The sequence below is a fragment of the Triturus cristatus genome, chromosome 4_2 (genome assembly GCF_964204655.1).
Source record: "Triturus cristatus chromosome 4_2, aTriCri1.1, whole genome shotgun sequence".
Taxonomy (NCBI): Eukaryota; Metazoa; Chordata; class Amphibia; order Caudata; family Salamandridae; genus Triturus; species Triturus cristatus.
The window spans coordinates 950,281,978-950,308,599 of NC_140586.1; the positions used below are offsets into that span (position 1 = coordinate 950,281,978).

The 26,622-nt window shown below is 48.7% G+C and overlaps 1 protein-coding gene across 2 annotated transcripts in view; it reads left to right on the forward strand.

The window, feature by feature from the left end:
- Positions 1 to 602: 602 nt before the first annotated feature.
- LOC146839069 (uncharacterized) overlaps positions 603 to 26,622 on the forward strand; it is a 50,753-nt gene continuing 24,733 nt past the window's right edge. The window contains exons 1-3 of one of the 2 annotated variants that reach the window (XM_085603074.1): positions 603 to 819; positions 25,769 to 25,816; positions 25,930 to 26,005. The gene's annotated coding sequence lies outside the window, so the exon portion shown is untranslated. The remainder of the gene's footprint in view (positions 820 to 25,768; positions 25,817 to 25,929; positions 26,006 to 26,622) is intronic. The other variant, XM_085603073.1, reaches the window with a different exon arrangement.

The following is a 26,622-nucleotide window of genomic DNA, read 5'->3' on the forward strand; positions in this document are numbered from 1 at the left end:
TAAAGAAGTAAGTGCCTGAAAGAGTGTCACTGAGCCGGTATATGAATCGAAAGTAAACCCTTGTGCAATCAACCAGCAGATATAATAATCAAAGTCTTTGAATGTCACAAAATGCTTGTTTCCTGGCTGCGTATTTTTCTGGAGCATTGCAGCAGTTAATTTCTTAGAGTTTGTCGTTGCTCAAATAGAAATAATTTCTGATATTTATATGTTTCCCTCCTGTTCATTGCTTGATTTTGCTTATGAGAGAGTGCCCCTCAAAGTTGTTGAAATGTCATTCATAATTACACTGAAATTATGAAACTGTGACACATAAGCAATCTAAAACGTTGGCAGTTATGCAAAACTTAATTTGGGGCAAAGCGTCGGAATTACCCACAGAAACAGGAAAGTTAAAAAAACGCTGTCCAGTTTAATGCTAGCAATTTCTTACATTTTCATATATTGAATGAAATACAGGCTGTCATTTCCAATTCACTCTTAAAGGCTGGAGGCGGCAGTTCCATCAGCAGCCACCAGAGGGCGCTCCTCGCCTGCTGATGAAATCCAATGAGTTGCACATTTTATGAATGAAGAGTTTCCTTTTCCGGGTCAGCGGAGGCAGAGACAGCAGCAGCAGCGGATGCTGACATCACTTCCGGCCTCTCCTCATGTGTCACTGTCCAGCCTGTTGCAGAGGAGGAAGGACTCCTGTCTGGTGGGCAGTTACCTTCATCTTCAGACCCTCACAGACCCCCCTCAGACCCAGATCTGCCCCCGCCACCCCCCGCCCCAGGAGGAGGAGGGAGCCTGGACATGTCTGCACAGGTCTCTGCTCAGGTAGGAGATTGTCAGCACCTTCTGCTGTGTTTGTAGACTGAATAATCCTGGAGGGAATCTCTGCCAGGAGCTGGGCTGAGCCGGGCTCTTCTATCCAGGGGCCTCTGGGGGGCTTTCCTTCCGGCCCTGGGGGTGTTTGTTATCATCATGTGTGTTACAGAGGGGATCTGTGCACTGCACTGCAACTTACTGCGTTGTGAGGAATGTTCACACTACTCTGAATTTTACTGCGCTATGAGGAATCTGTATTTTCTGCACTGCATCTTACTGCTCTACGAGGAGTTTGCACATTGCACTGCATCTCACTGCACTATGAGCAGTCTGTGGCTGTGCGCAACACTGTATCTCACTTCTGTGTGAAAAATCTGTGCACGCTGCACTGCACCATACTGCTCTCTAAGGAATCTATGTCACTGCACTGCATCTTACTGCACCATGAGAAATCATTGCCAGGAGCTGGTTTAAGCTGGGCTATTCTATCCAGGGACCTCTGGGAGGGAAAGGGACTTTCCTTCCCGCCATGGTGGTCTTTGTGGTCATCATTTGTGTTTAAAGGGGAATCTGTGCAAACTACGCTGCATATTACGGCTCTATGGGGAATCTGTGCACACCACTGCAACTTACTGCACTATGAGAAACCTGTCTCACTGTACTGCTTTTTATTGCACTATGAAACATCTGTGCTCGCAGCACTGTATCTTACTGCACTATAAGGAAACCGTGCCACTGCACAGCATCTTACTGCACTATCTGCACACTGCACTGTTTCTTACTGCTCTCTAAGGAATTTGTGCACACTGCACTGCATTTTACTGCACAATGAGGAATCTGTGAACCCTGCCATGCATCGTATCTCACTATGAGGAAACTGTACACATTACACATCTTTTCACTATACTTTGTGGGACATTGACTGCAGAGGGTGTCTTTGAAAATGGCACTGCTTTTTGCTACTTTGTGAGAAATCTGGCTTCTTCTTTCTACTAATCTCTGTCAATCGTTTTCAGAGAAAATCTGAATATTGCATTGCTTTACCCTACTCTGAGGGCTGTTGACAGGAAAGCTAATGTGTGCACACCTCACTGCTTTCTACTACACTATGAGGGGGATTTAAAATAAAAGAGGAAATGTGTGCAGACTCCTCTGCCTTTGACTATTCTGTGAAGGGTGTTTAGTGCACATCTGTGGTCTGCAAACGGAATCACTTTTTACTACAGTTCGAGGGGTGTTTAAAAAGGAGAAAATCTGGGCACGCTCCACTGCTCTTTACTCTTTAGTGTGATAAATCTGTCAATTTTGCAGTGCTTTTTACCACACAGGGGCAGATTTATTAAAATATCACGCAGCGCAAGTCACCTTGCTGCGCTGCATGATGGGGAAAGGTCAGGAATGCGCCGTATCTAGCATTCTCTGGTGCATTCCAGTCTTTTCCCTGCACTGGTGCACAATGTGCTGCCCAGCTCCAAAGCAGACACCCCTGCACCATGGTGCAAGGGTGCCTGCTATGTAAACAGGAAAGAATACCTTCCTGCACAAAAACAATCCCCTGAGGCATTTTCCTATTCCTTTATGTGCTACAGAATCCAGCACAAGTAGAAAGACGAACTACCAAGGAGAAATAAAGATATTTCTCCTTGCTACGCCTCCCATGGGGATGCATAGCATATTGACGCATTCCAAGGTCTACCTGTGTTGGCTAATCTAGGAATGCACCAGAATCCATGGGTGGATGCATGGGAACAACCACACTCCACCCATGGAATGCCTCCCTGGGGCTGAGTCACGCAATGCAGCGATTTACGCTGCATATGACGCCATGCAGGGCCATGCAAGGTGGGCTTGCGTTTCTTGATAAATCTAACTTAAGAGTTGCGTTGCTCTTGCGCTTCATTGTGTGGCTCAAGGGCGACGCAACTCTTTGATATGCCCCTAAGTGTGGTATTTTCAGAAGAGATGATCTGTGCACGTTGCTTTGTTCTTTACTACACCACGAAGGGCGTTTACAGAGGAAATCTGAGCACTGCACTATTTTCTAACTGCACTAGAAGCAGTGTTAGGACTACAGGAGGAAATCTGTTTTACAACAGAATGAGGTTACAAAAGAGAAAATGTGTACATGCTGCACTGCTGTTTACTGATACTAAGATATTCCTTTACAGAGAGAATCTGTCAACACTGTACTGCTTTTACCTATACTGTGAGGGGCAGTAACAGGAGGAAATCTGTGTGCAGTGCATTGCTGTTTATTACACTAGCGGACATTTACAGATGAAAACTGAACACTGCACTGTCTTTTCCCAACACAATGACAAGTGTTTACAATAATGGAAATCTGCGTACAAAGTCCTGCTTTTTACTCACATTATAAGGGGCATTTACTAGGAGCCTTTTATAAACTGCACCTCTTATTACTGACACTGTGAGGGGTTTTAATTAAATAGGGGAATCTATGCACTTTTCTCTGCATTTACTCACACTGTAATGTCAGATACTGATTTATTCTGATATCTAGTCTTCCTGTTACACAGACCTACATCTCGTTATTACCAAACTGCTAGTTTCTGGAGATTGACTTTGTATATCTTTCTTCCATAAACACAAGGCTGGTTCACTATATTCCCACCAAAGGTTTCCAGAATCACCGGTGCTGAATGCATCACCCTGTGTGACTCAGAACCTCATTTATCTTGTGAACGTCTGAGGGGAAGAGTAAGTTGCATTAGTACCTACATTAGGGTCAGTCCCTGTATCCGTGGCCTGCTTCAGAAAGCAACCCCTGGTAGCTTCCTTACGGAACACCTTGTTATTTACTAGATGTCTGACATATGGCGTGGAATACGCATTCTGCCTCCTGTAGGCTGTTCCATCCCATTTGCGTCAGAGCAGGAAGCGTGGCAGAGGTTGGTTGGAGGCCGTTGAAAGGCAAATTCAAGAAAGATCCTCTGGTTTAGCTTATTGGTTTAGCTTATTGTAGACTCCTGCCTGTTGTACTGGGGTGACAGTGGAAGAAGGTGTGACAAACATAATTTCACAGAAGTGCTCAGATCGGAAATTCCAGTGCTTGGTATCCAAAGAACTCATTTAGGCCCTGAGCAGTGGCATCCTTTTTGACCTGTTTATGATATATCTGCCCATTGAACTAGTGCCATGTCTTGCCTTATACCCGTCACAATTGAGTCCGTAAGACCTACAGTCTATTGGAGCACAAAACTTGTTGGCTTAAACTATGGAAAGATACCATGACTTAGTTTGAATCTGTTTGTCAAAACCTAGGCACACATCCAGGTAAATCAACAGTATGTATGTTCACTACAAAAGTTCAACATAATCAAAACAATGATCCGTAAACATATAGGTGCGATGTTGCTTTATCTTTAATTCAGTTTTCATTAAGCCAAACAGAACCAGCCGGCACGTGTTTCGTCGCATGTGGAAATATGGCACTCACAAACACGTTTCATTTTTAGGCATTGATGTGACCCAACCCAACATAAGGGGTGGGAACAGAGAACTCAAACTTAGACGCACAGAAGCCCTTTTGATCATGCGCCTTCGTTCAGTAGAACATGGTCTCAACTGCGATCATGAAATGCAATATTTCCTAGGTGATGACGAATGAATGGATATACATATTTCCACATTGAATCAACGAGTCTGTCTCTGACATACCTAATCATGTGCAGTGTTGCTAGTACGGTGTAAAGGTGGCTTTATTGCCAATGATCAACACTGATCTCTATGTACAGTCTTTAAGCAATTAGACACCCTTCTCCAGCTACGTGCAATGTAACCAGCACTGTCTTTCACTATTGTCCATTCATAATAATGCTGAACCATATTAATGTTCTACCTAGAGGGCATCTAAGCTTTGGTCTTGACGAGCACTTTGTGATATGTGTGCTTGCAACATTACTAATGCAAATGTATATTTTAACTGTTCAGAGTAGAGACTTACTGTGACCAATACTGTCGTTCGATTTTGTGATATATTCAGTAAAGTCTCGTTCTGGGTTTTTTCTTCAAATACATTGGTATCAAATGATCACGTTTTTTGCTAATGAGCACCTGTCAAAAGAGTATTAGAAATGTGTTTTCCAACTATCTCTGGCTTGCCATTTTATTCTAAAATAATTTATGTGGACATCAGCATAACGACTCTGCAGGATGTGCTTCCCGACATGCAGCATTTGATCGAAACATAATGTGGCGTTTGTACATAGGATCTCAATTACCGGTTGTCGAGTGTGCTCCTGAGAACTTTACATATTTATCCCGCTAATTTGGTTTGTTTAACATATTCGATACGACTTAGCCTTAACGTACTGTTTATGCATTTATGTATCGTTTGTACGTAGGATTACAATTACTGTTTATCGATTGTAATCAGAAGAACTTTACATATATATTCCACAAATTTGGTTTCTGTAGCACACAACATACGACGTAGGCTTAACGTACTGTTTAGACATGTCAGTGCATTTGCCGGTCAGGATCACCATATGAGATATATATATATTTATGTAGAAAGCAGCTTTTAACGAGCTATGCTAGCATCTTCTGTTGATGTCTGAGACTCCCTACACATAGTAATGTTTATCTATATATTACCACCAGGGCTTAATGTATTTGCTTGACCTTTTTACTGTCCTCTCTATCTCTCCTTCTCGTCCTTTTACACACTTTTCTGTTATTTCACAAGGGGACTACGATCTTTAGAAATATTCACTGGCAGTTTTTATTATTTTGGCTTTGAGACGCAATACTGTCTGTATACATTGACTTTCTAGTTACACTCTATAAGACCACCAAACATTCCTCTTTCCACCATACAAGTTTTTGAGACATAATAATGTCATTACACATTGTCAATAAAGCTACACTTCAAACGCGCACTTGCCATCCCTCTAGCTCCACTGGAGCACACTCACTACCGTTCTGTTGCAGGGATTCTGCTTATGCACAGAACTATGCGCAGGAAACCAGGACCTCAGAGAATTGCGGTGTACCAGAAACTCCCCTCAGAACCAAGAACCTCATATCCGACTAGCTTAGTGTCCCATTCGTTAGCCTAGATCTAGCTAGGCGGTCCCAATGTATAGACAACCCAGAACATGCGACTTAGATATTTCTCAGGACTGGTGGGAATCCGAAATACCTGTTTGTACTTATTTAGCAGTCCACAACAGAATAATACAGACACGGTAAAGTTTAAAGAGTTTATTTTATAAACCTCGCGTCCTAAGATGCAGTACTTTGGCTAACACTAGCAGACAAATGGTTAAGATCAGAACCATCAGCATTGTTACAATACCATACCCAATGAAAGGAGCAATCATAATAATAATGACAGTGGTAAACAGCCACACTCCTTTCTCTAGTAACTAATAGGTTTATTATACTAATAGAAGGTCTCTTAGGCTAACAGGGGGAACCCCATACCGTATAGATCAGCTTAGTAGAATCACATCACAGGATCAGCTAGGCTCTCTCATGCATCAGCTCTTCTGTTCGAATGAATCTAAAACATTCTGTCCTGCAATATTAAAAGCACTTGTCCTTCAGATATTGGCAGCTGCATGTATGATATGTCTAAAAAGTGGTACGATCAATCTGAACACAACACTCTGCACCGTCTAGTGTCCTAGACTTGTTCTTTACATGATGTACAGACGAAGGTCGCAGCACACTGTTAAGAATGTTAAACAACAAACTGTTATCCTGTGAGGCAAAGTCGAGTAAGCAGTTCTAAAATGAATAACATATAACAACAGTGTCGCGTGCAAGGCAGCAGAAACGGCAAGCTGGCTTTCTAACAGTTGGCGCGGTTATGCTAACTTAGTGTTGTAAATAGGGAGTGGCTAACCCATCCTACACCCCCCCCCTTGATCGGACTACTAACCACTAGGGGCGCACTTATCAAGAACGCAGAGTTCAAGTGATATAGAACAGAACCAAGTGCATGAACTATAAGTCCATGTAAGGTAAGTGTAAAGTTCGATTAAAAAAAGAAGAAGAAAAAATTCGTGTAAAAAAGTAAAAACGATGTCCTAGAGAAAAAACCATTAAAAATTTTGATAAAAAAATTGACATCTATGGATGCATCCTGTCTTGACTACGTGAAACAGTCAATCCATCAAGGTATATGCACCGTAAGTTGCAACAGCTTCCAAGAGGAAATCATTGGAGCGTTCCGCAAAAGTATATGCCATCCAATTTAGCAAGGGAAAGGAACACACGTGTTCTTCAATTATCGGAGCATCCAGCACCATAACAGGACAACTGTCAGCATCCTCGAGATAACTTCGTTCAAGGAATTCAATAGCGGCCTCTCCGATATCCCAGTTACCAAGGACTCCTTGTGTAGCACCCAAAGCCATAAACCCAATTCCAGAACAGGCAAACTCATGATCCAGTAATGGACACATTAGTTCATCAAAATCCGGGTCAGGTGACACCAAGTTTGATAGACACAAGTCCAGAGCCCATTGGAAGGGACAATCTAGGCAATGAAAGACAGGCTGCACACAGGTAAAATAAGGAAACCGGAATGACAATCCATACTTGACGCTTAAGGTCGCCAGAGGTAAAGTGCCGTAGTAATCAAGCATCCGGCTACGAAGATGGAGCAGGCGGAGCATTCTGTCTTGTAACCCCAGGCGTGCAGCCATAACGAAATGCGCAGATCAACAAGAGGATCCCGGCCCCAAGAGCGAGGAGCAAGGGAAACCCTCCGAAGACACTTGAAAAAATAGAATGTAAAAACGCGGGGATCACACCAAAAATAGTTTGGAAAGATGTCACGAGGCCTGAGCCCACAATTTAAAAAAAATGAACAAGGCCAGTCGTAGACGAAGCATTAAAGATAGTCTGTATCAACGTTCCAAAATGAAGTGGGAGGTCAGTATTTAAAAAGAGCTTGTACTTTAGTGCGTGTGTTTGCTATGTGAAGAAGAAATGTTTCACGGGACGAAGTCAAAGAAACTTCTTGCTGAGACAAAAGAGCTCTTATTCTACTCAATCAATCAATCAATCAAAGTATGCTTTATTCGAAGGATATTCATAAAAGCAAAGTACAACATACATAACAATTCATTAAATACATTAAAAATACTATTAAATACAATACATTCCGATACTAGATACTTTGAGAAAATCTAGTTAATTACACCGTAGGGAGACATTAATTCATTTGGCGTGGGTACTATTCAAATCACATACGGGTTGACATGTCTGGAGCCCTGGATTGGACATTCCGTGATAATAACAGTGGATGCTACTATTAAAACAAAATCTCATCCTGTTGAACTCTGCGTTCAAGGTTGGAATCGCCGGCCAGATGGATATATCGAGCCTGCCGTGCGGGGGTGGGAAAAGGACATTATTACAGCAAATCACCCTTTGTGAAACGGTGACTATGTAAGGAATACCCACTAGCATCCCACAGCAAGCTTCATTATTTAAAAGCAAATAACTACCGTTGGCAAGCAGCTTAAAAGAAGACGTTATAACTGGCATTGGAATACCTTTTAGGACACAAGCTAAATTAGGAGCGTGTATATTGCAAGCGCCATGTAATTGTATATGTCTACAAACCACAGAATGATCAGGAGCGGAAGTGCATTCTTCACCTTTCAAGTAAACTTCCTTGCCATCCCTCACGCATCTATATGTGAAAGGAAGTGACCAAACTTCGTGCAGGAAGGCAGTACCAATCTGTTCATATCTGCCTATGGCATAATGCTTCATGCACGAACTGAACTTAAACCGAGAAAAAGGCAACGTGATCAATCCGTGTACAAGCCACACAGCCGAATTCAACTCAGCAATAGAAAAAGGTAAAGGTTCTAGTTTTTCAATGTGCAGTAATGCGTAAGTTGAGTCTTTCATGGACATGAACTGCTGTTTATCGGTCAAATTAAAAGGAAGGAATAACGAAGACGTATTCATGTAATCCCAAGGGACTTTCCCTGCTTTTAACGTTTGCAAGGTCCATGCAAACTGCATAATTGAACGCAACTGATTTTGACCATGATATAACACAGACACATCATCTTGCACAATGTCTACGACAGATGAAACAATATTATCTAATGTATAAATTCTAGAAGACAAGGTGTTAACACTATTATCTATAACAGCCAATACTTTCTCCATATTGGCCTGGTCAATAGCACGTAGCCTGGAAGCAGCTTCAAATTGCGATAACTTCCAAACTTGATTGTAAATAGCATAAACCCATCTCTTGGACCTGCCAGTCGCAGGACCATTAATAAAATCATTTAAATCTATTTTGTCATTTAACCGTGATAAATGAAGCTTAACTGAAGCTAATGTGGAATGTTGCAACCATGACTGGCATAACTTACTTGGAAAACGAGGGTCTACTCTAAGTTGTGTATACCCTGCTGTCAAATCCAGAAACCGACGTTGACAGGAATCTGAACCCGTCTGCCATACCAACCATCCTTCGGGATCTATTGCTGAAATATTGAAGGTGGTGTTGGAGACGAGGGACTGCAACATAGTAAGGGACAGATCTGTGTGATCGCCCAATTAGGATAAGCACCCAGATCCGGGATTGTGGGGGAATTCAATTTTTTAGATATAGCCAATCCAAAACAGGTGGTCTGAAAAATAGTTGAATTCAAAAATAACATATGATTTGGGATAAGACTGGCACGATGCAAAGCTTCTGTTCCTTGTACCTGCCACGGTTTAGTTCCCCAAACCGATTTAAGATCGACAGTAGCTTTCCATAGGTCATAGCCTCCAATAGCCAATTCATCCATGAAGGATTTGGAATATAATAATTTGGTGTGTGTCAGTCTAACCTTAGAAGCTGGTTCTACCGCCACCTTAAAATAAAAAGAGGCAGGGTGAGACACACTAAAATCCGAAAAGTATGTGAATTTTTTCACTAAAGTGGCAGAACTGCCAGGCATAGGGACCGGACAATGTTCCCACTGAGTGAAATTAACAAAATTCCGAAAGGTATTTGCCCTGTGTAGGAAATGTGTGCCATAATGTTGATAGCAAAACTGTTCATCGTAATTTGCATTATTTAAATACAAATCTTCAGCATCAAATGCAGCATAATATTTCAAATCAGAAAACAGTGCTTCTATCGCTTGCACATCCCAATCATCTGATCGGATGTTCTGTTTAACTACATCACCCATAGAAACACGAAAAACAGTTGGTACATTAATCACTTCGGTGGGACCATGAATTTGAAAGTTCACAGCATCCTAAGCAATTCCATCACGTACAGGCCAGGCGGTGATGTTCACAAAAGTCTGGTCCCTTTTCATGATGTGTGATGAGGAATGGGGGGCTAAAGTTCCATCAATTAATCGAATTGTAGATCGTTCATTCAGGTAATGTCCATTGATCAATTTAAAAAACACTACCACAAAGCCAATGGACATGAATAAAAAAATACTTATTAGCACCAGCCAGATGTAAGTCCAAGGTGCAACCAAAAAATGTCTCTTGAACCAGGCAAAAAATTTAGAAATTTTGGAAGGGGCAGTGGAAGTCAATGATTCAGTTTCAAAGGAAGAATGTGACTGGGCAATTGTTGTTGAATGTAATAGAGGCAAAGGTACTTCTGTTGGATAAGCATACTCAGGATCATCAGGTAAACCACCAGCATTAGATGGCATAGAAGGACCAGTAACTGCAAGCATCTCAATGAAAACTTCAGGCAAGATGTTAGAGGGTGGCACCACAACCGAGTTTCTCAGCATTGAAGGGCAAGAAACTGAAGGTGTCATACTATGGAGAATCGGCCACCGCTGTAGCTTGACATTGTCAATCGAGATGTACCTGTTATCCTTGCGACCAGGAAGTGGAGGTAAAACAACTGTACGCGTACCCAGGACTCCAAGCACCGGGACCGGTGCACGATAAGAGGGGCCGAACTCCTTCTTGTTCTCCACCTTCTCACGGACCAGGTCACCAACTCGAGGTAGCCAGCCGACTACCGGAATCTGTAGCGCAGCTTCGGATGTAGAGGGTACGTGTCCTTTCGCTAGAGTGTCTCTGGCTTCTTGTAGATTCTGCAATACAACACAGTGGTCATCTAGGTCAAAAGGGGCGGCTGCTGCCGCCATGTCTAGACCATCAAGGTCCGGGACAAACATTCTTACTCCAAAGAGCATCATGTACGGGGTCCTCCCACCCATAGACCTTCTAGGGAGATTATTAAGTGCACGTTGCACGTCATACAAGTGGGACAGCCAGTTCCGGCCTGTACCTAATACCCTCGCTGTCAAAGATTGCTTTAGGTCACGGTTCATCCGCTCCACAACACTACTGCCCTCAGGCCGGTATGGAGACGAAAATTTGACTTGGACCCCCAGTTCTCTCATGGCCTCCTTGTACGCCCTTGAGGCGAACGCAGGACCCTGATCAGAATGAAGGGTACCACATGCAAAACTCCCTATAAAGACACGCAAATCCTTGATGACAGTTCTGGCATCAGCACTCCTTTGTGGCCATACCCACAGGAAACGTGTGCACGAATCAACTGCAACCAAGATATATTTGTACGCAGTATCAGAGGTAATAGGACCGCAGTGATCTAAATAAACGCACGCAAGTGGTTGATTAGATATATGCAACTGTGTTTGTGGTGGACGCGCTGCAGAAGAAGGTTTAATCTGTTGGCAAATGTCACAATTAAGAACGTATGCCCGCGATTGTTTGTACAAACCGTACCACCAGTAATGTTGCTGCAAAAGAGATATAGTAGCCGACACTCCGGCATGCGCATACGCAACACCCTCGTGGGCAGCTGATATCAAAGATGGTCTGCAGTCCGCGTTGGGAATCAATCTGTCACCAACGTCATTAATCCTCACTAACGGGACGTTATCAGGACTTAAGCGATAATGGTAGCGAGAAGGAAAACCCTTCGGAAAGTTTTTCCCGGTCTCGGAAGCAGCAATAGCCGCCAAGATTTCATCATCGATCTTACTTTTTGATCTTGTAACTGCTGCTACTAGATATGTCGCCACTGCTGTTTTTGCTGCCTCGTCAGCCAAACTGTTACCGACAGCATGGACGCCAACTCGTTGGTGACCAAGAGTGTGAATTACACTCACGAGTGGCAGCAGTTCTTTAAGTGCTGCCACTCGAACCCAAAGCGTTTTATGCTTTATCGTGCTACCTTTGGAATCATGAAAATCATTCTGAATCCAAAAATGTAGATTGTCATTGTAAGATTGAACACAATAGAACGAGTCACACACCACGAGAGTGGGGACTCGAAGATCAGCAAACTCCAGTGCAAGCACTAGAGCACGAACTTCAGCCAACTGCGCGGTACAATCACCCAATGTCTGTGTATGCACAGCTTCAGATTGGAACTCTCCATTCACAAAAGTACCCACAACAATTGCGCAGGCAGCTGAATAGGCGTGCTTCGATCCAGTAGCGGGTTGCGCAGACCCATCAGTGTAAATGACACAACGGTACTCCTCAAGTGGGCGCAACGTCGAAGGAGTCGGATGAACGAATTCATAATCCAAGAACTCCTGAGACTGCAACGCCGCGTCAAAGATATATGTGACGTCTTGCGAAGCTAAGGAAGTTGCCCATTGTATCCACCTTGGATGCAAAGCCTTAGAATTTGGTACACTAGCTTTAGTGACTGCCTCGAGGGCAGGGTACGGTGTTACCACCAGCATGTGCTTTCCTTGTGATAGCGCTCGTTCTTTCAGGATCGCCATCTGAACTGCTGTCAGTACTTTTTCGACAGCGGAAAAGCGCAGCTCAGCTGAAGTGTACAGATGAGATTTGTAAGCAATGGGAACGGTGTCGCCCTCATTGAACGTTAAGTACGTGAAACCCACTGCGCCTGGTACAATTCTAATGACCAGGTTAGTGTGGTTATCACGAGTTTGTAAGTATTTTGAAGCAAGAAGATCAGATTGCAAAGTTTGCCATGCAGCTGTATGCTCTGGCAGCCAGCATGATTTGGTAAAAGTAGGTTGTACCAAGGCATAAAGCGTCTTGATACGCTGGGCATAATCAGGAATGTAGGTACGACCGAAATTCAGAAAACCCAGCAATGATTGCAATTTTTTCAGCGTTGTAGGAGTACAAAGGCGTGCGCACTTCTCAAGGAAGTGCGGAGCCAAGCCGCGACCCTCACTGTTGAGTTCGTACCCCAAGAACAACACTGTGAACTCTGCAATGTGGCACTTCGCAAAATTGAATTTGTAACCGAAGTCTGCAAACATAGTTATTATGTTATCCACGCGAGCAAGGTGTGGAAGCAACTCGTCGTCCGTTAGATAGATGTCATCAACATACGAGTATGCATCCGGGTCCATATATTCTAGGAGCAAGACCACTCGAGCAGCAAAGACCCCAGGGCTGTTCTTAAAGCCCATAGGTAGCCTTTTAAACTTTCTTTGTTTACCGCCCGAGGTAAAAGCCGTCCACTCACTACTCTGAGGGGACAGGTTCTGGCTGTAAAAGCCATTGGAAATGTCAAGTGTGGTTTTAAACCGTTTTCTCACAAGACTATCGACAAGAGCCGAACTGTGAGTATTCTGTACCGCGCAAGTCCGGCAGTGCGAGTTTAAATGCCGGTAATCCAAAACTAGGCGGTGTTGGAGCCGGCCTCGTGGCGTGGTCCTGTTCCCCCTCGCTAAGCCGCACGAGGTCCCATGCACCTCGGGGCTCCTCCATTTTGGATTATACGTCACTCCACGTGACCACCTACGTGACCCTGCTCTACCCGGCCTCGGTCCCAGCGAGGCCCGACATCGAGGCGCCAACCCCTGGCCCGGGGGATACCACGTGAGCCCTTCCCACTCCCGGCGGAGGGCAGTATCGATGGGACCCCCAACCGTCCTTCCACACCTAGGTGCGATCGCCCCACAGCTCTCTGGGGCCTGGCGCCCCTCGTGCTGGGCGTCTGGCCGCGCCCTACCCGGCCTCTCCGCCCTCCTGGGTGCAAGGGTCCGGACATCAAAGGGCTCCAGACCTATATCTGGGGCGACCCGGCAACAAGACGACAGTTGTATCCCGGAGTCAAGAGCCCTGCTGATCGGATCGCGGCTGACCCTACGAAGAAAGACTCTTCCTGAAACCTCACTCTGAGCCCTGCTGACGACGTCGCGGCTCCATCGTGCTTACAAGACCTTCACGAACCTTTGGGGCCCTGCTGACGCTGTCGCGGCCCGACCTTGCTGAAACGTACCAGCAGAGCCCAGCTGACCTCGTCGCGGCTCGACCGAAGCGGACCTACCACCGGAGCCCTGCTGACTGTGTCGCGGCTCGACCCTAGCGGAACTACCACCCGAGCCCTGCTGACACCGTCGCGGCTCTCCACGTCCGAGCCGCTCTGAGACCAGCACCCAAGGTCTGGCGCAGAGCCTTCCCGTACCTTGCTGGTACTAAGACTGTCCCGCTACCCTATCCCTCCAAGGACATTGAGACTCTTACTGGATCACTCGATCCCACTGTAAATATTGAACGTGCTCCTTTTTATATAAAGAACCAAGATAAGCAACTGATACGGAGTCCTGTGTGGTGGTGTTGCTAGGCCTAGTACGATCATAGGAGAAGGACCTCTCCTAGGAGGCTTCTCAGCGGCGCTCGGCTATAACTTTGCGGTAGGAAGGTGCCCCGGAGTAGTCCCCCCGACTCCCCGGTGGTCCTCCCTCCAACATTTGGTGGCCAGCGACGGGATCCGAGCCAGACGCAATCGTACAGGCAAGTAACGCACCCACTACCTAACCAGACGGAAAAAGAAAAAAGGGAACCATGGACGGCCAAGAAGCAACCGTGGCCGCAACCTTCCAGCTGGAAAAACTGGAAGAATACACCCACAAAGAACTAAAACAATTCTGCAAGGACAAAAGGGATCCCAACCACAGGATTGGGCACCAAGGAAGAAATGCAGAAAGCCCTGAAAGCCTGGGCAGAAGCCGAGGCCACTCCACCCCGCACCGAAGGGACCTCGGCCCGGGACGAAAACCTGCCGACCACAACCCCGACAGATGGGGGGCGAGGCATCCCCGAAGCCAGCCTATCCCACGAAGAAATACGAGAACGGGAGAGGGTCCGGGCACACGAAATGGACCTCGCACGACTCCGGCTGGACGGCGAGCTCCAACTGGCGGAGAAGAAAATAGCCTTGGAGCAACTACGGCTGCAAGAGGAGATCGAAGAAAAGAAACGGCATCGGGAACTCGAGGAGAGACGGCTAACCCTCGAGCACGAGAGGAGCCTCAAAGAACTCAAACTGAAATCCAAAACGGGGGAGACCAGCACCCCCGGGACCCGGGACGCTCTGCCACTGACCGAGCCAAAGGTTCATATCCCCAAGGATGTCGTCAAGGAATACTACAAGAACGACGACATCCAGCAGTGGTTCCGAGCCTACGAGGTAGCCATGACCTCCCATCGGGTACCCCGGAAGGATTGGGGTGCCGGCCTATGGGGGAGGTTCCTCAGCGAGGGCCGTGATACCTTGCTGCAACTCCCCGACGCAGTGATGACCTCCTACGACCACATGAAAGAAGCCCTACTCACCCGCTACGGACTATCAGCCGAGATGTACCGGCAGCGCTTCCGGGACTGCAAGAAGCTCCCCGGTACCACATGGGTCGAGTACGTGGACTTCTTCAGCCGGGCCTTTGAAGGGCGGATAAAACGGAGCAAGGTCACCTCTTACAATGAACTGTTCGACCTCATTGTCTGGGAGCACCTCGCCAACAACTGCTTTGTGGAACTAAGGCAACACCTCCTGGACAGTAAGCTGACCGAGCCCCGGAAGCTCGCCGCCGAAGCAGACCGATGGGTCAACACCCGGGTCCCCCAGAACCCCGTGGGGGACTACCAACGGAGTACCACAGGACCTCCTCGCCAGCGGGGCGGAGGAGGGGGGTCCCACCGCAGTCGAGAATTCCCGGCCGGACCACCCAGAAGCCCGCCACGAGGCCAAGCCGCCAATCACACGTCCCCGACCCTGGGCCGAAGGGGGACCCCCATCGCCCGGCCTGGACCCCGACCACCAGTGACCTGCTTCGGCTGCCAGCAGACCGGCCACTATGCGATTGACCCGGCCTGCCCCGTGAACCGACGGAACGGGACCGCTGGGCCCCCTCCCCGACAAATAGCCGCCGCAGCCCTGGGGGAAGGAGAGGACGGGGAGGAAGACCGCGACGACGAATCCCCCGAGTGGGAACCAGCTGCCATGTCGCTCGTATGCCTGGGCTCCCGAGAAATGGTGCCCCGAGCGGCCATCCCCAGCAACACCCAGAAGTACCAGCAGTGGGTCACCATCAATGGACGACGGGCCGAAGCCCTCCGGGACACTGGGGCCAGCGTGACCACTGTCCGCTGCCACCTAGTGACCCCCGAACAAATCCTGCCGCATGTCCTATGCCCTGTCCGGACCGCGGACAACACCGAAAGCATGTGCCGGATGGCCAGGATCCCCTTCGAGTGGAGAGGAGTGTCCGGCACCCTAAAAGTGACTGTCCCCGTGGACTGCCTCCTGGGGAATAACCTGGAGAGCTCCCCCTGGGCCCAGGTGGAGCGCCGAGAGCATCTGGGGATGCTAGGGCTGCCCGAGTGGGCCTGCGCCACTACCCGGTCCATGACCGCCCAACCAGCCGCTGCCGCGGCCACCGACAAGCCTACGGGCCCAGAACTATCACCCTCCTCCGGCACGGAGGAACCCGACGATGAGGCCGGGTCATCCGAACTTTCTCCCGACGAGGCCGCCTCCCTCAGCGAGATCCCCGAGCTGGCCCAGTGGCGCCACGATGGGGGCCCCACCCGCGAACAATTCCAGCAAGAACAGAAGTCCTGCCCGTCCCTCGAGGGGACCCGACAGCAAGCGGCCGCCCAGGCCTCGGAGGACCCCACGGGAACCCACTGGGTCTATTGGGACAATGACTTACTATATAGCGAGCAGAAAGTCGCCGAACTGGGAGCCGGCCGGGTGTTGGTGGTTCCCCTCCGGTTCCGGGAGTTCCTCCTGAACCTGGCACACGACGTGCCCCTCGCCGGACACCTCGGGCGGGACAAGACTTACAGCCACCTAGTGACCCATTTCTATTGGCCCCGAATGCGAAGAGACGTGGACCACCACTGCCGGTCCTGCCAGACCTGCCAGGCTAGCGGGAAGACTGGGGGTCGAGTTAAAGCCCCCCTCCAACCATTTCCAGCCGTCCACACCCCGTTCGAACGAGTGGGGATCGACATCGTGGGGCCCCTCGACCCCCGAACTGCCCTGGGACACCGCTTCATCCTGGTACTGGTCAACCACGCCACCCGATACCCCGAGGCCATCCCACTCCGCACTGTGACAGCTCCAGTGGTGGGCCGGGCCCTGATGGGCATCTTCTCCAGGGTGGGGTTCCCCCGAGAAGTGGTGAGCGACAGGGGTACGAACTTTATTTCAAAGTACATGAGATCCCTCTGGCAACAATGTGGGGTCACCTACAGATTCACCACCCCTTACCACCCCCAGGGGAACGGACTGGTCGAGCGGTTCAACAGAACCCTAAAAGGGATGATCAAGGGCCTGGAAGAGCCCCTGAGGAGGAGGTGGGATGTCCTGCTGCCCTGCCTCCCGTTCGCCTATCGAGAGGTACCACAGAAATACCTGGGCTTCAGCCCCTTCGAACTGTTGTATGGGCACCCCGTCCGAGGGCCCCTCAGCCTGGTCAAGGAGGGCTGGGAGGCGAACGTCCAAGATGCCCCCCCGACGTCTACCGGTACCTCCTGACCCTGCGGAACCAGACTCGGAAGTTCCGGGCCCTGGCAGAAGCCAACCTCGAAGCCAGCCAAGAAGACATGAAGCGCTGGTATGACGCAAATGCCTCGACCATCGAGTTCGAGCCGGGCCAGCAAGTCTGGGTCATGTCACCCGTGGACCCCTGCGCCCTGCAGGACAAGTGGACCGGGCCCTTCAAGGTGGTTGAGAGGAAGAGCCCCGTCACCTACCTGGTCGACATGGAGCTGATCGACCGCTTAGGGGCCGCCCGCTACCTAAGCACCTTTGATCTAACCGCTGGGTACTGGCAGATCAAGCTCACTCCCGGCGCCCAGGAACGATCCGCCTTTTCCACCCCCGATGGGCACTACCACTTTCGGGTGATGCCCTTCGGTATGAAGAACGCCCCAGCAACCTTTCAGAGGCTGGTGAACAAGGTCCTGGCCGGGCTAGAAGCCTTCAGCGCGGCCTACCTCGACGGCATTGCAGTCTTCAGCGACCATTGGGTCGCGCACCTAGGACACCTCGGAGAAGTCCTGGCCGCTCTCCAAAGGGCCGGGCTCACAATTAAGGCCAGCAAGTGCCAGATCGGTCAAGGATCTGTGACCTATCTGGGCCACCAGGTGGGGAGTGGCCAGGTAGCGCCCCTCCAGTTAAAGGTCGATGCCATCCAGGCGTGGGAGCCCCCCGCAACCCAAACCGCTGTCCGGGCCTTCTTAGGCCTCACAGGCTACTACCGGCGATTTATTAAAGATTATGGCAGCATCGTGGGCCCCCTTACGGAGCTCACTTCCAAGAAACAGCCCAAGGTGGTGCACTGGACGCCCCGCTGTCAGACCTCTTTTGAAGCCCTCAAGGCGGCCATGTGTGCTGCCCCGATGCTCCAGGCCCCTGACTACAGCAAGGGATTTGTGGTGCAGACCGACGCATCAGAGTACGGGGTTGGGCGGTCCTCTCCCAGATGGACGCCGAGGGCCTCGACCGACCTGTGGCCTTTATCAGCCGCCGGCTGCTGCACCGAGAACAGAGGTGGAGCACCATCGAGCGGGAGGCCTTCGCTGTGGTATGGGCTCTCAAGAAGCTCCGGCCCTACCTTTTCGGCACCCACTTCAGGGTCCAGACTGACCACCGGCCCTTGCGGTGGCTCATGCAAATGCGGGGCGAGAACCCCAAGTTGTTGCGATGGTCCATCTCGCTGCAAGGGATGGACTTCACCGTGGAACACCGGCCCGGCAACGACCACGCCAATGCTGACGGCCTGTCCAGATTCTTCCGCCTCGGCGAGGAGAACCCCCAAGGAGATGGGTGACTCGCCCTGCCTTCAGCTGGGGGGGACGCGTGTTGGAGCCGGCCTCGTGGCGTGGTCCTGTTCCCCCTCGCTAAGCCGCACGAGGTCCCATGCACCTCGGGGCTCCTCCATTTTGGATTATACGTCACTCCACGTGACCACCTACGTGACCCTGCTCTACCCGGCCTCGGTCCCAGCGAGGCCCGACATCGAGGCGCCAACCCCTGGCCCGGGGGATACCACGTGAGCCCTTCCCACTCCCGGCGGAGGGCAGTATCGATGGGACCCCCAACCGTCCTTCCACACCTAGGTGCGATCGCCCCACAGCTCTCTGGGGCCTGGCGCCTCTCCTGCTGGGCTCTGGCCGCGCCCTACCCGGCCTCTCCGCCTTCCTGGGCGCAAGGGTCCGGACATCAAAGGGCTCCAGACCTATATCTGGGGCGACCCGGCAACAAGACGACAGTTGTATCCCGGAGTCAAGAGCCCTGCTGATCGGATCGCGGCTGACCCTACGGAGAAAGACTCTTCCTGAAACCTCACTCTGAGCCCTGCTGACGACGTCGCGGCTCCATCGTGCTTACAAGACCTTCACGAACCTTTGGGGCCCTGCTGACGCTGTCGCGGCCCGACCTTGCTGAAACGTACCATCAGAGCCCAGCTGACCTCGTCGCGGCTCGACCGAAGCGGACCTACCACCGGAGCCCTGCTGACTGTGTCGCGGCTCGACCCTAGCGGAACTACCACCCGAGCCCTGCTGACACCGTCGCGGCTCTCCACGTCCGAGCCGCTCTGATACCTGCACCCAAGGTCTGGCGCAGAGCCTTCCCGTACCTTGCTGGTACTAAGACTGTCCCGCTACCCTATCCCTCCAAGGACATTGAGACTCTTACTGGATCACTCGATCCCACTGTAAATATTGAACGTGCTCCTTTTTATATAAAGAACCAAGATAAGCAACTGATACGGAGTCCTGTGTGGTGGTGTTGCTAGGCCTAGTACGATCATAGGAGAAGGACCTCTCCTAGGAGGCTTCTCAGCGGCGCTCGGCTATAACTTTGCGGTAGGAAGGTGCCCCGGAGTAGTCCCCCCGACTCCCCGTTGGTCCTCCCTCCAACAGGCGGTACGACCCGTCAGGCTTCGTCACAGTGAATAAAGGATTATTCATAGGTGACACACAAGTTTCAATTACTCCCTGATATTCCAATTGTTCAAGGATAGTCGCGACGTGAGATCTTGCCTCGCGACGCATGGGATGTTGAGGCTGGGGATCGGACCGCAACGGAATCGTATGGTCGGGAGAAATTTTATCCCAGCCCACTTGATTGCGATACAACGCAGGCGCTTGCACCTGCGCCCACTCCCCGGCCAACCTGTTAGAATGTTCCATCGGCACTGTGTGCCCAAAGGAGGGGAGGATCACCACCTCCCCTCTAGGAGCATCTAAAATGAAAGCCGGAGGCCAATCCTCCTCCGCTAACAGAATGTCATAAGTGGAAGACAAATTATCCCAAAAAATTACTCTAATTCTACGATGTATGTCACCCTCTATTTTAAGGATAATGTCAAACATCTGTTCAGGGGGAGCTACGCGAGTATCAGCAGTTTCAACACTCACATTTGTATCAGTTGCTGTCACCTCCAGATACGGACGCAGTGCTTGCCGCACTACTCGAACTTCCGCCGCGCTGTCTAACACCGTTAGAGCCCATGTCCGGTTCTGAAGCAGTGTCCGAACCATCTGAGGCATATCTCGCTGTTAGAGCAGCAACCTTCTTTTTCTGAAACGGAGGTCTTTGACGCGCAGAGTCGTCCTGCTTGCCTTTTACATCAGTCTGGCGGGGTTGCTCACGACCTTGGGCACCCCTTCCTCTTCCACGGTCTCGGTCTCCACCACCGGATTGTGAAGCCGATGTTTCCTGTGAAGAACGAGGAGAGCGTTCAGAAACCTGAAATCTATCAGGTGACTTAATATTCGAACGATCGCGCAAATCATATTTACGTTCAGTAGACGACTGAACTGGCGAAGCAGAACGCGACCTACGCTTCTGTTGCTTTTTCCCTTGTTTTTTGGTGCGCCAACTTTCCTTCGGAAACTTGGGCTTCTCGTCTTTTGTAGACGAACTCACCTTAGTCTGCTGTACTACATCAGGATTCTTAACGGTGGGTTTCACGCCTAGGGCGCTACGTCCCACCATTCTGTAGGCTTTTGCAATAATTTTTGCAAATTCCCTGGGCCTGTCGGCAGGATCCACAAGTTCCAGCATATTGCCTACTTGGAACTGCATGGCATCTCCTTTTAGGTTCCCCATCACCATGGAACCAACCACATCGAAGCTGTCGACAAGCCTCATTCCCAATTCAATGGCCGCCTCTGCACCATGATTTTCCTGAAATTTCTTGATGACAGAGGGTAGTACAGACATAGACGGAGTGCCATAGCACTTCGAATAGGTCGCAGCAAAGACCTTGCCCCAATTGTTACAATCGACAATATCAGGTACTAGATCTTTTGGCAAAGTAATGGTGAGTATCCTGTGTTTATCCACAGGAGAAGTGTTTGGAAACACGGCTTCCAGTTGATCAAACTTTTCAGCAAGCCAGTAAGGAAATTCATCCTTACTTTGGGGGCGCTTGCCTACAACCGCATTAACCATCACGGAACGAATGACCACGGCTCGGTGTTCATTCGTGTGACCCGCAACAGCAGGTACCCCCACCTGCATGTTGCGAGACACGTACTGTACTAAAGCCCTATGAACCGTAATCAGGGCAGTGTGTAGTACCCGTAAGTCTGCCACCCCAACCGTCAAGTAGTTGGGATGGGGTGTAAAACCGGCCAGCACCGGCCAATCAGCCCCTGCAATTGACAAAGGGCCCAGTCTTGGCGGTGCCACCGTATGGGGAAGGGCGCCATTAAACCAAATGGTATGCTGCCAGGCAGAAATAGGTATTTCTAGTGTCCTATACGGAGCATAAGCTGCAGGTACTTGTGTGGCAGTGTAGGTGTGGAACGTACCATCGTCCGCATTCACCTCTGGAAAAGTCACCCAAGAGTAAAACAACTCATAAGGGTGCGCTGCGTCAGCAGCTACCACAAAGACCACAGCCAGCCCGTCATCAGGTACCCCATACGTCCTCAAATGCTGACGTGGAGGAACCCGACTATGCGCGGCTATATCGACCGCCATTAGGACACACTAAAGAATAACAACAAGTTCTACAGTAGCACTTGGGTTCAGTAAAAACTAATCTTTTTAATTATCAAGCTTGAACGAACCTTTAGTCGAAACTTAGGTAGATTAAGCCGTCACTCCTGTTATCCGGAAACCAGAGTGAGGGCGTTGTGGACTAATAAAAGTACTAGTAAGGCGTATCAGATCATAACCACGTTGGGCGCCATGTTGCAGGGATTCTGCTTATGCACAGAACTATGCGCAGGAAACCAGGACCTCAGAGAATTGTGGTGTACCAGAAACTCCCCTCAGAACCAAGAACCCCATATCCGACTAGATTAGTGTCCCATTCGTTAGCCTAGATCTAGCTAGGCGGTCCCAATGTATAGACAACCCAGAACATGCAACTTAGATATTTCTCAGGAGTGGTGGGAATCCGAAATACCTGTTTGTACTTATTTAGCAGTCCACAACAGAATAATACAGACACGGTAAAGTTTAAAGAGTTTATTTTATAAACCTCGTGTCCTAAGATGCAGTACTTTGGCTAACACTAGCAGACAAATGGTTAAGATCAGAACCATCAGCATTGTTACAATACCATACACAATGAAAGGAGCAATCATAATAATAATGACAGTGGTAAACAGCCACACTCCTTTCTCTAGTAACTAATAGGTTTATTATACTAATAGAAGGTCTCTTAGGCTAACAGGGGGAACCCCATACCGTATCGATCAGCTTAGTAGAATCACATCACAGGATCAGCTAGGCTCTCTCATGCATCAGCTCTTCTGTTCGAATGAATCTAAAACATTCTGTCCTGCAATATTAAAAGCACTTGTCCTTCAGATATTGGCAGCTGCATGTATGATATGTCTAAAAAGTGGTACGATCAATCTGAACACAACACTCTGCACCGTCTAGTGTCCTAGACTTGTTCTTTACATGATGTACAGACGAAGGTCGCAGCACACTGTTAAGAATGTTAAACAACAAACTGTTATCCTGTGAGGCAAAGTCGAGTAAGCATTTCTAAAATGAATAACATATAACAACAGTGTCGCGTGCAAAGCAGCAAAAACGCAAGCTGGCTTTCTAACAGTTGGCGCGGTTATGCTAACTTAGTGTTGTAAATAGGGAGTGGCTAACCCATCCTACAGTTCTAGTCTTCCATCCTTCACATCAGTGGCTTTAAAACGGCTTCCGGCATCACGCATCACGTGTCCATACCTGTAACGCAGTGAACTGCCGCGAGGAGGTCCGTAGTACACACGCAGCAGGTGAGATCCCAACCGGACCCTTTCCCTTAGTTTTACGTATAGACCTCTTTCAGATCTGACGCTGATCACCCTCCCGGCGCCCTCATCAGGATTCCTAATCATTTACGCGGTAACTGTGACACGCAATACCTATTTATATTCTGTCCGACTATCCATCTAATATTTAGAGTAACACTCTCTCGTGCCTTTTATTGTTTATAGAAATGTTCGCATCTGGCGAGTCCTACACTTCAGGATCTCGCCTGGCCGACAGGAGATTATCTTCTCCATCAGCGCGGTAAGCACTTGTTCACTATTTGTCAGGTTTTGAGGTCACTTACCCCCATGTGATACCATTAATGGCGTCTTACACATCACCACATATATTATGGTATCATTCACTTGTGAATCTTTAATCAAAGGTACACTCCCAATATAATCGGTCATTTCTTGCCACAGGTCTCACTATCTCTTTTGTCCCATCAATCACGATACATTTAGCTTAACCTCGCTTTGCTGCCGAAAATCCTTTATTTATTCAGCAATATCCCTGTCCCTTTGACACAAGCCTTCTTTAAGACCCTCCGGACACTCCTCATCTCCATTGTGTGGGGAGGGGGACAAGCCCGTATCTCGTGGGAACTGTTGACGCTCCTGCTCTGCCAGGGGGGTGTGGGCGCTCCAGACATGCAGTTATACGCTTGGTGTCTGCAAGCCCAATTCCTCTACTACTAGGTGCACCTGACCCCTTTCCAGCCTCACGTGGCGGTGGAAACAGACGCGGCGGCTCCGTTCCCATTGTAAGTAGCCCTCTATCAACCATACAAGAGACCCAGGAATGGTATAGAGACTGTGGAAACCGTGCGGTGGGCCTGGAACAAATTAAGAAAAAGAGCAAGGGCCACCATGTTATATGCCCCCTCCATTCCATTTGCGCACAACCCCATGCTGCCCAATGTAGGTGATATAGGTAGGAGCATGGCACAGAAAATTAACCTGCTCACGTTTACAGACCTGTACCCTGAAAATACGTTCCGACCCTCCGCCCCCACCCCCCAGTAGCAGACGGGGACCAGCCAGTGCCCTTTACTGATCGGTTTTTATACCACAGATTGCGAGCTGCGTGCCGGTCTCTTCATGAGTCCTTCCTAGAGCCTCCACCGACAATATCTGTGCTGGAGAATATACTACACTCTAATTCGCCCCGCAGGCTTATAACGAGGATCTACAGGCACATACAGAGCTCAACACCCGTCACGGAGCCTCGGGCTTTCCAAGCATGGAACATGGAACTCGACTGTCCTCTTACACAATCACAATGGGCATACTGTTGCAGACAATTCTCAGCCCTCTCCCCAAGCTACAAACTCCGCCTGATACATTTAAAATGTTTACACAGGTTTTATAGGACACCGGTGGAGCTCCATCGCATGGGACTTAGGGAGGACGATGGTTGTTGGCGCTGTGGGTTCAGACCAGCCACATTCCTACACATGGCGTGGGATTGCCCACGTCTGGCAAATTTCTGGGCATCAAATAATAGGCACACTTGAGGATCCCTCTCCAATATTGGGTCTCCTGGGGTATGTTAAGGATACACCAGTTAAGACGCGCAAGCTCCACGCCATGCTATTGTTTGCTAAACGCAGGTGGCTGTACACTGGGGCAGAGGGAGGGCTCCATCGATAAAAGAGTGGTTTCATGACATAACCTATGGGCACGCACAATTGTCAACATTTTGGAAGTTAATGTCATCAACCTCGCGACCCGGAGACATATGGGAACCGTTCCTAAACTGGGCCCCCAAGAGGCGGGCGATGGAGGGTAATGATGTGGAGGCAACCGGGTAGAGAGTGATGGAGGAAGGAATACATGGCAGGGCGTGCCACCTTGTAGCAGACTAGGATGTGCAAGAACTGGGGAGGGGCGAATAATTGTACGTAATTGGACACACACTGTGGGAATGCACTCTCAATGTTCCTACTTGTTACTTAATTTGTGGACAACTCGGTAAGGAGTGGAGCGACAAAATCTGCAATGTAATAAATATGGGTTTTGTGGTGAGCTATGTGGAGCTGCATACTGGCGACTGGTTTTCAAATGTTTGTAGCATTGTTTTATTTTTATATGTTGTTGTGAAATGCCAATAAACAAAATAAAAAAAAATAACCTTGCTTTGCTGAACGGAGATCATCTTCACCTACAGCGCGATATGCACTTTTTCATTTTTTGTCGGGATTTGAAGTTACCTACCCCCATGTGACACCAGTAGTTGCGTCTCACATATCACCACACATATTGTGGTAACATTCACTGGTGAATCTTTTATTAAAAGTTCCACTCCCAATATAATCTGTCATTTGTTGCCAGGGGTTTCACCCTCAACTCTGTTCCAGTAGTCACTAAATATTCCGCTTAGGCGTGTACTTGTGATTCTCTTTTCGGATGGTAACCCATATTCACTCTTTTCATACCATAGATATTGCAGATTGAGTCCATTACTCAAGGACCACGTTGGGGCTAGCCGGTGAGCGCACTTTTTGTCATATTATGCGAGTTTAGATATTCCACCGCGCACTATGTTACACCGTTCTCTATACACGGTTGTGTATTTATTTATTGTTCTCATTTTATCCTCAGACGTTTTTTATTTACCAAGATTCCAACTACTCTCAGTAACTAGCCCAGCCGGGGTGGAATTATCACCGGCAGCGCGGTAAGCACTTCTTTTTTCTTCCGTCGCCTTTTTTCTCAACCAATATCTAACTACAAATATTTTCTATTGGCTCTAACGCTTTAGAGCCAGGATGCTCATGGTTCTTCCTTTTTCTCCTCCGTTTTCTCTCTTTTACTTACACTCTTTGGATTGCAAAGACGTTATCGTCACCATTCAGGTATCCAGCAATCTCTTCTCTGCTTTAAGGTTGTATTCTTGCGACTTGTACAGTACACTATATCATATATTAGCAAGTTGACTTTCATGTAGTGATAATTTGTAGAACATTTGTACATACATTGTATTACATAGGAACCATTCACTATGTCACTTTTAAGGGTCTGTGATCTCTAATGAAACACAGTTAATTGCAATTGTCAATCTTTGGGAAAAAAAAAACATTTTTGTAATGTTCTCGCACTCTCTCTCGGTGAGTAGGGTTTCCACTGGTAGCATAATGTCACAAACAAATGTGGACACGTCCGTTTATCTCTCTTGTACATCGCACTAGAAATATATATCATACATATCCTTTGTATCTTTCCCAGCCCTGAGGAAGTTGCGGAACTATTTCCACATGCGACGAAATACGTGTCGGCTGGTTCTGTTTGGCTTAA